Below are 12336 nucleotides of genomic sequence, written 5' to 3' on the forward strand. Positions count from 1 at the left end.
TTTCACATGAAAAGGAATTTAGCACTGGAATTCCTGGTATAATTTGAAATGGAATGATGATCTTAATGTACAAGATAATCAAGTGCACCTTTTCTTCATTACATATTCTCTACTTCACTCCAGTTTCCAGTTGCAACAATATCAGCCAATACTTTATCTCCCATTAACAAATTTGAAGTCTTCATTCGGCTTGCTTTCATGCAACAAAAGGCAACTCAGAAAAAGCACAAAATCAGGAAAAAAACTACCCACGACTTCCATACATAAAATCATTGTTACTGAACACCACTAGGGTCAAAGTTAGGAACTACCTGACTTACTGCAAAATGGGAAGAGATTTCAAAGCATGATCAGTTTCCCAGGGAATCAGAAGTTCACTGAATGACACAACGACCTCTTGGCATACTTTACTGTGTCAGTTCTTTGAAAAAGCTACCCATTTAATCCCTTTCTACTTGGCCCTGCAAACGATTTTTTCCTTTTTTTCGGCCATGTCCCTTCTCAAAGTTATTGTTCACTCTTCATTTGAAGAATTAAGTTCCACCACCAGTGAAGATTTATGTGAGAGAATTCCAGGTGTGCAAAGTATATTGTAGATTTGGGAATTTGTCCCTCTGGACTTCATCCCTTTTAGGTTGTACCATATGACTTGCATTATTTTCCTTAGTCATGCTGTACAAAAGATAATGTGCAATAAGACTAACACTGAGTTTAGTTTAAATCAAAATTGACAGATTTGTGGTTGAGAACCAAATGGCAATTATGGATTCTCAGAGAAGAAGCTGGAGTACAGGAAGTTGAGTCAAGAGACTGGGGCAGAGATATGATCTCTAATCTGGGCTTTCTTCCAACATAGCTCCCTAAGTACAAGTCAGTGAATTTACTCAGATGTGGAGAAGACTCTAAAGCAGACAAGCTTTCACCCCAGATAAAGACAGTTTCTGGGATCTCTTACAAGTTTTCCTCAGCAATGTAATTCCTGTACTTGAAATAGATTAAGAAAAGTTTCAACAAGCTTGTCGATTCAATGGTACACAAGCTGTTAAATGTGGTTAAGAAAAGTTTGACATAAAGCTAATTAACTGATCACAAACATAAGTATTTGTCTGTGTTGTTCAGTGTATCTTAACTGTGCTGCATAATATAATGTTCCATTTATTTATTTCTACCAACTCACAACACATAAAGATTAGGAATTAAGATACATAAAACAGCAAAAACAGAGAGATATTTGTACTTGTGATGACATTCCATAATTTAATAATCTCTAAAACTCCATATAGAAACATTTACAACTGGACTCCAAAGGAAACAAGACTTGACCCAAGGGGTTATTCTAGGAGGTGTCATTGGGGGTGGAGCCTGCCACTTTGTTCCTGGACAACATGCACACAGAAGCTGAAATACTTTGTTATTTTCAGCAAGAAAGAACTGAGCAATGATATGTATAGTGAGCCCAGGACTTGAAAACAGTAAATTAGCGATGGATAGTTGGCAGATATTGTAGTCTCAATTTTAATCATGAGAACGTAATTGGATTTAATAAAATTCTCTATCAAGCATTGCAAAACCTCTGAGACAGTGCATTTGCAAGGATACAGTGGGCAGACGGAAAGTAAATACATTAGTATTCATACACTTTGTCAAGTGATCTTACTTACCCTAAAGCGGGCAAGGCAATTCGCCCCCCCCCAAACATGGAATGTTCAAGAAAGTAATATTTTTAACATATATGAATAAATATGTACAAGTTTAAATGGCTGCTAGATTATTACTTTATAGCTATTAAATCAAAGCTGACTGCTTTGAGCAGACTGAAAAGATGTCCACTGCTCAGTCCACACATGTATTACAATGCACATGCATACAGCGTGGCCCTTTCCCAAAAAAACACTTACAGCTTTTTCAGCAAACAGTAACAAAGAGCTCTCCACACAGACTGGAATCTTAATGAGAAAATGCTGTGGAGCTCTGCTAATGTGGCTTTTCATTCAGTACACCAGCAATCAAAAGAAGCTTGTATTGGGATGAAGGGGTGGGATGTACTCTCAAAATGGTATCCCTAAACACATCATTCTTAAAACAAATTTATGGGAAATTATTCCAACAGCATGGACAACATTTGAAATTCTTCCAGTTGTTACCTTGGTATCCCTAATGTCTTTCCATCTTGAAAGGAAATCGGGAAACTAATTCTTGCCTTTGGCAAGCTCACTTCAAATGACAACAACTGTCAATAAGCAAATTAACCCAACATATGTCTGAAAATGTCTTCATTTTGTCCTTACTATTTCACTTTCTTTAAAGGAGCTTCTGAATATTCTGCTACTTTAATGCAATGAAACCAAAAGTAGTCATTATGAGTGGTAATACAGACATTATTTTCAGTTTTTTTTCTAAAAGCATAAGTGGAATAGATACATAAATATGCACAAAAGTAAGCAGAAACCAATTTGGAGTGAGAAGAGTGAGAGTTTTTGAACATCCTCATTGACTTCTTTGTGGAAATGACCTGGTCTCCCAAGATACAGCAGAAGGAGGACAAAAAAAGAATTTGAAGCACTGCAGCTTGCCTTTCGTCCAACAAAACATCCGAATATGCTTCACGGGATAGTGGAATAAATCCAAAGCATTATGCCTTAAGTTTTTTTTCCCCATCCTTTTGAGAGTAGAAAATATTGCAAGTAATTGTCAGGTAGGAGCATCCTGCCAGGTGGTGTATTTGAAGTTAATACTGAGTACACATCACACTGAAGGGCATACTTCTTTTCCAGATCAAAAAGAAAATCAGAAGATACTCTGCATCCAGAGCCTGTCCATGTCTTACAGACAGTTGCAGCTATCTCAAGATAGAAATAGTTGAATGTATTACTGAAAAAGCTCTGAGTTACAGATTTTGAGTTTATTGACAAGTATTGTCATTAGAGCCTTAGTTAGAGAAATCCAGCAGAAATAAAATTGGATTAGCGATTTGGCTATATGGAAGGATGTATATGGAACCCACTTACACTGGGAAGTGACACACTGTGACTTTTCCCCTCTGTGCATTAATAACCTAGAATTTCAGTCTCATGTGAACTTCAGGTGAGAGCACACCTTCAATAACCTGGATACCTCCCCTGCAATGCAAAGGTACATAGCATCCAGTTTAATTGGCATGAAGCTTAATGTGGGAAAACATAACATAAATTAAAAGCAAATATAAAAGCATGTATTGATTAAATAATGGACCCTCACACATGGCTCACCAGCTCTCAATACTACAATGCATCAATAAACAGAGTAAAAAAAGATGCTGGATTAAAACAACAAATAGATTAAGTTTGAAAACCATAAAACACAAGATAATCAGTGCATGGAGCCAAAAGGTAAAAGTGGGGTCCTAAATGAGTCCTTTTCATCAGTATTCACAAAGAAAACAGACTTGGTTGCTGGAGATTTCAGTGAAGGGGTCGATGAAAGTAAAGAGGAGGATCTCAATACCCTGGCAGGCTTAGAGATAGATAAATCCCAGTGACTGAATGGGATTTATCCTAGGCTACTACAGGAGACAATGGAAAAGATAGTTGGAGCTCTGGCTCAGGTTTTGATAAACTTCATTGGCCACGAGTGGCGTACCAGATGACTGGAGAACAAATATGGACCCCTTTACAAGAAAATCAGAACTGAAAAGCCTGGCATCAAGTTGCAGGAAAATCCGATGAGCCTAATATATCTGTGTTCATATGCTGCAGGGAAGACAGTGGGAAAGTTCTGAAGGAGGGGATTAATGATCACTTGGAAAAAGTAAAGACTAATCAGAGACATCAAACACGGCTCTGTCAAGGTCAGATCCCGTCTGACCAATTTGATTGAAGGAGTAACAAGGTGCATCGATTAGAGCAGGACAGATATGATTTGGATGCACTTTACTAAAACCTTTGACAAGGTCAGAATCAGAATCACTATCAGATTTATTACCATTATTTTACATAACATGAAATTTGTTCTTTTCCAGCAACAGTACAGTGTAAACACATAAACCTATAAGTTACAAAATAAACAAATTGCACAAAAGGTAATGTTTGGCCTGAACAATAACTGAATGTATTGACCATATCTGCATGCTTTTATGAATTGAGTTGCTGCCAGATGTTTGCTTTAAGGAGTCGCTGTACAGATGTGCCAAATAAAGTGGCTGCTAAGTGTGTGTGCAAGACTTGAATGTGGATAAAGGGGAATGATGAGCAAGTTCACCGTTAACATGAAGATCGATGGAGTTGTTAATACTGTGGGAGGCAGTCTTTCACTGCAGAGATATTAATGTGTTGGTGAAATGAACTGAAAAATGGCAGATGGAGTTTCATCCAAACAAATACAAGTTGATGGATTTTGGACACCAGAGAGTACTGAGAGACAAAGCAACCTCAGTTTAAAAGTTTTTAGATCACAGAATGTTACAAAGCAAGTAGATAACAAGGATAGAAGGGCATTTTAGCTACTTGCCTTCATTAGTCAGGGCACTGAACGTAATGAGGTTACACTCCAACAGGAATAGTGTGTGCAGTCCTGGTCACCTTGCTGCAGGGAGGTTGGGATAGTGCTGGAGATGAGTGTTTTAATTATGAAGAATGTGACTGGAGAATACAGCTTGTGTTTCCCTGGACTGGAGATGTAGAGGGGACATGATTGTGGCATCTAAAATTACAAGAGTTACAGACAGGAGTCTTTTTCCCAAAGGTAGTTAAAACGAGAGGACATAAGTTTAATGTAAGAGGGAAGAGAATTAGAGGGGACACAAGAGAGAGTCCTACATTACCTAGATTCTTCATCTTGGTGTTACATTCCCAGGCGGTGGTTGAAGCTGGGCCACTGACAGCATTGGAGATGAGCACTTGATTCACTGAGGCACAGGGGCCCAATGACCGAGTGCTGGGTCACTAATACAGAAGGGTGCCCAAAGGTCAACATGAACAAGCTGGATGAAGGTGGAATGCTCCTATCATGTATGATTCTATGGCAGGATGATGAAGTTTGCCAGGCCCAAGGTACATGTTCTGAGCTCTTTCTTCAGAGTCCAAGTACAGTTTTCCTTCAAAGGATGCAGCAGTCTCCACTTCAACCAACTCACTTGACTGAGCTCCCTGGAGGTCCCTGAACCACTCTTCTTGCATTCTTTGTGGCATTTGGAATTAATAATGTTCCCCAAGCTTAATGACTTGGCCGGTTATCAGACTGGTAAAGGAAACTGCTACAAATTGGCCATCTGAGAAGCTCTGGGCCATCTAGATCCAAAATGAACTATCAAATGAAAAAGGAGACAAACGAAATAATAGATGCTGGAATTGGAGCAATTCACTAAAAGCTGGAGGAATTCAGGAGATCAGGCCAACTGTCTATTTCCCTCCATTGATGACCCGCTGATTTCCTCCAACTTCTCATCTGTTGAGCAACTGAAAGATTTGGTAGGTATATAAAATATTTAATGAGACAGAAGTGGTAAGTCTAAAACTAAACTTTTGAATGAGTCAAAGCAGCAGTACAATAGGACAAAGTAACTACAGATTGAGGACATGGCAGTAAGGATGTCTTCACACAAAAAGTCTTGTGCGAGGTTACTCAGGCAACATCACTGGTCTCATTTAAGAAACATAGAAACATGCATAAAAACAGAAATCTACAGCACATTACAAGCCCTTCAGCCCACAATGTTGTGCCGACCATGTAACCTACTCTAGAAATTGCCTAGAGTTTCCCTACCACAGAGCTCTCTATTTTTCTAAGCTCCATGTACCTATCCAAGAGTCTCTTAAAAGACCCTATTGTATCTACCTCTACCACCTTCACTGGCAGTGTTTTCCACACACCCACCACTCTGTGTGTGAAAAACTTACCCCTGACATCCCCCTCATACCTACTTCCAAGCACCTTAAAACTATGCCTCCTCATGTTAGCTATTTCAGCTTTAGAAAAAAGCCTCTGACTACCCACACAATTAATGCCTTTCATCATCTTATACATCTCTATCAGGTCACCTCTCGTCTTTCGTCGCTCCAAGGAGAAAAGGCCAAGTTCAGTCAACCTATTCTCATGCTCTCCAATCCAGACAACATCCTTGTAAATCTCCGCTATACTCTCTCTGTAGTATCCATATCCTTCCTGTAGTGAGGTGACCAGAAATGAACACAGTACTCCAAGCGGAGTCTAAGGTCTTGTATAGCTGTAACATTACGTCACAGCTCTTGAACTCAATCCCATGTTTGATGAAGGCCAGCACACCGTATACCTTCTTAACGACACTGTCAACCTGTGCAGCAGCTTTGAGTGTCCTTTGGACATGGACCCCAAGATCTCGCTGATCCTCCACACTGCCAAGAGTTTTACCATTAATATTATATTCTGTATTCAAATTTGACTTTACCAAAATGAACCACTTCAAACTTATCTGGGTTGAACTCCATTTGCTACTTCACAGCCCAGTTCTCCATCCTATTGAAGACTTGCTGTAACCTCTGACAACCCTCCGGGCTATCCACAACACTCCCAACTTTTGTGTCATCAGCAAACCTACTAACCCACCCTTCTAGTTCCTCATTGAGGTCATTTATAAAAATCAAAAAGAGAAGGGGCCCCAGAACAAATCCCTGCTGAACACCAATGGTCACTGTCCTCCATGCAGAATACAAACCATCTACAACCACCCCTTGCCTTCTGCGAGCAAGCCAATTCTAGATCCACAAAGCAAGTCTCCTTGGATCCCATGCCTCCTTACTTTCTGAAGGAGCCTTGCATGGGGAACCTTATCCAAAGCTTTACAGAAATCCATATACACTACATCCACTACTCTACCTTCATCACTGTGCTTTGTTACATCCTCAAAGAATTCAATCAGGTTCATAAGGCACGACTGCCCTTGACAAAGCCATGCTGACTATCCCTAATCAGTTCATGTCTCTCCAAATGCACATAAGTCCTGCCTCTCAGGATCCTCTCCAACATGATTAGCCGTTCCAATCTATTCTTACTTTCTTCTTCTTACTTTCTAATTTACATTATTTTTTGGGGTTTTTTTTTGTCACGGTAACACGTCGAAGCTGCACCCTCTCTAACATGCTGATAGAGAGAGTTTTATTTGGGCTTTCTTTAGCGCTGGAAATGGTTACATCCTGACACACAGGACAGAAGCAAGGTCACATTGTGTATTCCACGGACCAGCAAATACCAGCCAGCTTAGCAAACAGAGCAGCGGACACCCCTGCTGAAATCCGGAGGAAAACACACAGAGGATGCAGAGGGAGATCACAAAGCCAAGGAAAGAGGACCGGGTTGAAACAACAGAGACTCTTGGAGATGAGGAGTTTGGTGTGTAATACTGTTCCGGCTGACTGGAAGTACACTGAGAGTGGTAAGCGTAAAGGAGTTGGGTGCTTACTGATCTGGTTAACAACGGATGGTGCAGTCTGGGGTATATTACGATCGAGGAACGTGTTTGCAGACTGGATATTGAATTTTTTACTTTTGGACTTCGGCCACATTCCACCGTGATACAACACTTGGCGGCACGGGAGGTCGTTCCTGCCTATGGCCATCGAACGTGCAGCTCCTTCCGTGGAGGGTCAGACACCCTGAGCCAATAGACTGGTCCTGGACTTATTTTCCATCTGGCATTGTTTGCATTTGTTGTTTGATTGTTGGGGTTTTTTGTATTGCTATATTTACGCTCTATTCTTGGTTGGTGCGGCTGTAACGAAACCAAATTTCCCTCGGGATTAATAAAGTGTATCTATCTATCTATGATTTATGTTACCAAGTTCCTGCCTAATAGCATCATTTTTCACCCTACCCCAGTTAAACGTTTTCCCAAATTTTCTGCTTCCATCCCTCTTCAGTGCCATGGTAAGGGAGATAGAGTTGTGATCACTACCTCCAAAATGCTCTCCCACTGAGAGATCTGACATCAGAGCAGGTTCATTTCCCAATACCAGATCAAGTACAGCCTCTCTCTAGTTGGCTTAACTACATATTGCGTCAGGAAACCTTCCTGAACACACCTAACAAATTCCACCTAATTTAAATCCTTTGCGCTAAGGGGATGCCGGTCAATATTAGGAAAGTCAAAATCACCCATTACAACAACCCTATTATTATTCCACTGTCCAGAATCTGCCTCCCTATCTGCTGCTAGATGTCTCTGTTAGTACTGGGGGGGTCTATAAAAACACCCAGAATTATTGCCTCCTTTCTGTTTCTGACTTCCATCCACAATGACTCAATAGACAATCCCTCCATGACTTCCTCCTTTTCTGCAGCTGTGGTACAATCCAAGATTAGCAGTGCCAGTCCCCTATCTCTTTTCTCTCCCTCCCTGTCCTTTTTGAAACATTTAAAGCCCGGCACACTTAGCAGCCATTCCTGGCCCTGAGTCATCCAAGTCTCTGCAAACACCAAAACATCATAGTTCCATGTATTGCCAGGAGGCAACATACTATCCTAGTGTCTCTTTTGCTGCCACAGAATCTTTACCTGACTTTACCCTACCCTCTGAGGCTCAGAACTGACCACAGTGTTATTGGTCGGGCCTCTGCTGCCTTGCCGAGATAGGTCATCCCCAACAGCAGTATCCAAAGGGGTATATCTGTTGCTGAGGGGAGTGGCCACAGGGGGACCCTGCACTGACTTCCTTCTCCCTTTACCTCTCTCAGTGTTCACCCATCTACTCCCCCAATTCTGCACTCTGGGTGTAACCACCTGCTCAAAAGTTGTATCTTATCAATTTCTCTACCTCCTGGATGATCCCAAGTTCATCCAACTCCAACTCCAGCTCGTTAATGCAGTCTTTCACGAGCTGGAATTGGCTGCACTTCCCGCAGATGTAGTCATCAGGGAGACCATCAGGTTCCATGAATTCCTACATCCTACATGAGAACCATTCTACCGCCATATCAGCCACCCTGCCTGCACCGAACAATGGGCAACCAAGACCAAATTTTCTATCCTGTGTCTTTGTCCTCAGCCTCTTCTCATCGAAGCTTTGAGTCAATGCCTGATGCTCCTACTCTCACCACTAACCTACTCCAAAAAATGGCTGCCCTGCTTGCCCCTTCTGTACTTTTATTTCATTTGCAGTGCTCTGCTCCTGAGGTTGATTGAACCTCTGGAATGTCTGAATGCTCGGGAAGTTCTCCTTTTATACTTGCTTTGCCGACCTGCAAGTAAACTCTTCAAGGTGCTCTGCTGCTGATTCTGATTGTACTTGTGGAATCCTGGGTTGATGGCAGAGGGTTATCGGACCAAGGGGAGATCAATTGGCATAAGATATTGTGCTTCGATTCCTCAAGCACTGCTCCTCTATTCAGGTATTGCCATGAGCTAGGTGACCTGCATGTCTTGTGTATTTCACTATAATAGAGATGCAAGGCGTCTTTTCGCTGGGACAGAAAAGATTGTGAGGGTGAGTTATTGGGATTGTATATTAAAAAATATTACCAGTCATAACCATACAGGGGAGTCAGTATTAAATCAGCTGCAAAATAAAGGAGAAACGTCTCTGCCCTGAATGTTTGGAATGGGAAAATGAGAGAAGCATGCAAGGAAAACCCAGCTAAGTATCTGGCAAGGAAGGAGATGTGGCTGCCTAATGGTGGAGAACTGGTGGCTGAATTATGGCAAAAGGGATGGTAGGTGATTTTCACTTTCCACATATTGACTGGGACTCCCAGACTGTAAAAGAGCTGGGTGGGAAACAGTTTATCAATGTGTTCAGGAAAGTTCTCTACCCTGTACATAGAAGTCTCAACCAGAGAGAGAGTAATGCTTGATCTCCTATGAGAGAGTGAGACAGGACGGGTGACAGAAGGTCATCCAGGGGAATACTTTGCATCTAGTGATCATAATGCCATTAGTTTTAAGGTAATTATGAAACAGATAGGTCTGGTCCTCGGGTTGTGATTCTAAATTAAAGAAAGGACAATTTTGATGGTATCAGAAAGGATCCAGCAAGTATGGATTGGGACAGTTTGTCTTCTGGTAAAGATAAATGGGAGGCCTTCAAAAGTGAAATTTTGAGAGTACAGAGTTTGTATGTTCCTGTCAGAATAAAAGGCAAAGATAACAGGTTTGGGGAACTTTGGTTTTCAAGAGATATTGAGGTCCTGGTTAAGAAAAAGATGGAGGTGCATACCAGGTACAAGCGGGCAAGAAGAAATGAGGTACTATGGAGTAAAAGAACTGCGGGAGAGAACTTAGGAAATAAATCAGAAGCGAAGGCATGAAGACAAGGTGAAAGAGAATGCTAAGGGCTTCTACAATATATTAAGAGCAAAAGGACAGCAAGGGACAAAACTAGTCAGCTGCAAGATTAGGGTGGTAGCCTATGCATGGAGCTGAAAGAGATGGGGGAGATCTTAAATGGATTTTTTGCATCTGTATTTACTCAGGAGACGGACACAAAGTCTACAGATGTGAGGCAAAGCAGCAGTGATGTAATGGACCCTGGACAGATGACAGAGGAGAAGGTGTTTGATGTGTTGAGGCAAATTAGGGTGGATAAATCCCCAGGACCTGACAAGGTGTTTCCTTGGAGCTTGTAGGAGGCTAGTGCAGAAACTGCAGGGGTAATAGCAGAGATACTTCAAACATACTTACCCACATGATGTGCCAAAGGGTTGGACAATAGCTAACGTTGTTTCATTGTTTAAAAAAGGCTTTGAGAATAAGCCAGGAAATTATAGACTAGTGAGGCTGACATCAGTAGTAAGAATGCTATTGCAAAGTATTCTAAAGCACCAGCTATATAAATATTTGGATAAACAAGGACTGATTGAGGATAAAGAAACATGGCTTTGTTTGTGGTAAGCCGTAAGTGTGCTAACCAATCTTAGAAAGTTTTTCAAGGAAGTAACCAGGAGAATTGATGAGGGCAAGACAGTAAATGTCTTTGACAAGGTCCCTCATAGCAAAGCCTTTCATCTTCATGGGAGGTTGGACAAGAAGGTTCAGTTGCTTGGCGTTCAAGATGAGATAGTGAATTGGATTAGACATTGGCTTTGCAGAAGAAGCCAGAGAGTGGTTGTAGATCCTTGCCTCTCCGACTGGAGGCTTATGACTAGGGGTGCACTGCAGAGATAAGTGTTGGGTCCATTGTTGTTTGTCATATATATCAACAATCTGGATGATAATGTGGTTAACTGGATCAGCAAATTTGTGGATGACACCAAGATTGGGGGTGTAGTGGACAGCGAGGAAGACTATCATAGTTTTCAGTGGGATCTGACCAGGTGGAAAAATGGGCTGAAAAATGGCAGATGGAATTTAATGCAGTCAAGTGTGAGTTGTTGCACTTTGGAAGGACCAACCAGGGAAGGTCTTACACAGTGAGCGGTAGGACTTACACAGTGAGGAGTGTGGTAGAACTCAGGGCTCTGGGAATACAGATTCATAATTCCTTGAAAGTGTATTCAGGGTTGTAAAGAAAGCTTAATTGAACTCACTTGCACCATTTGTGCTAGCAGCTCATTTCACACTCACAACTCTCTGAGTGAAGAAATTTCCCCTCATGCTCCCCTTAAACTTCTCAGCTTTCACCCTTAACACATGACGCCTGGTTGTAGTCCCACCCAACCTCAGTGGTAAAAGCCTGCTTGCATTTACCCTTTCTTTACCCTTCATAATTTTGTATACCTCTATCAAACCTCCTCTCAATATAACTCAGGTCATCCAGACCCGGCAATATCCTTGTAAATTTTCTCTGTACTCTTTCAACCTTACTTACATCTCTCCTGTATGTAGATGACCAAAAATGCACACAATACTCCAAATTAAGCCTCACCAATATCTCATACAACTTCAACATAACATTCCATCTCCTGTACTCAATACTTTGATTTATGTGCCAATGTGCCAGAAGCTTTATTTACAACCTTATCTATCTATAACCCCACTTTCAATGAATTATGGACCTGTACTCTGGATCGCTTTGTACTATCACACTCCTCAGTGCCCCACCATTCACTGTGTAAGATCTACCCTTGTTGGTCCTACTGAAGTGCAACACATCGCACTGGTCTGCATTAAATTCCATCTGCTATTTTTCAGCCCATTTTTCCATCTGATGAAGATCCCTCTGCAAGTCACGATAGCATTTGTCACCATCTACTACACCCCCAATCTTTGCTGATCCAGTTAACCACATTATCATCCAGATTATTGGTATAGATTAAAAACAGCAATGGACCCAGCACCAATTCCTGTGGTGCCCCACTAGTTACAGGCCTCCAGGCAGAGAGGCAACCATTTACTCACAACACTCTGGAGGAACTCAGCAGGTCGGGCAGCCTCCGTGGAAATGATCAGTCAATG

The 12336-nt window shown here is 41.6% G+C and overlaps 1 protein-coding gene across 3 annotated transcripts in view; it reads right to left on the bottom strand.

The window, feature by feature from the left end:
- gareml (GRB2 associated, regulator of MAPK1-like) overlaps positions 1-12336 on the bottom strand; it is a 165503-nt gene that overhangs the window by 40555 nt on the left and 112612 nt on the right. The gene's annotated exons all lie outside the window — the stretch shown is intronic.

This window comes from Mobula hypostoma, chromosome 2 (assembly GCF_963921235.1).
Source record: "Mobula hypostoma chromosome 2, sMobHyp1.1, whole genome shotgun sequence".
NCBI lineage: Eukaryota > Metazoa > Chordata > Chondrichthyes > Myliobatiformes > Myliobatidae > Mobula > Mobula hypostoma.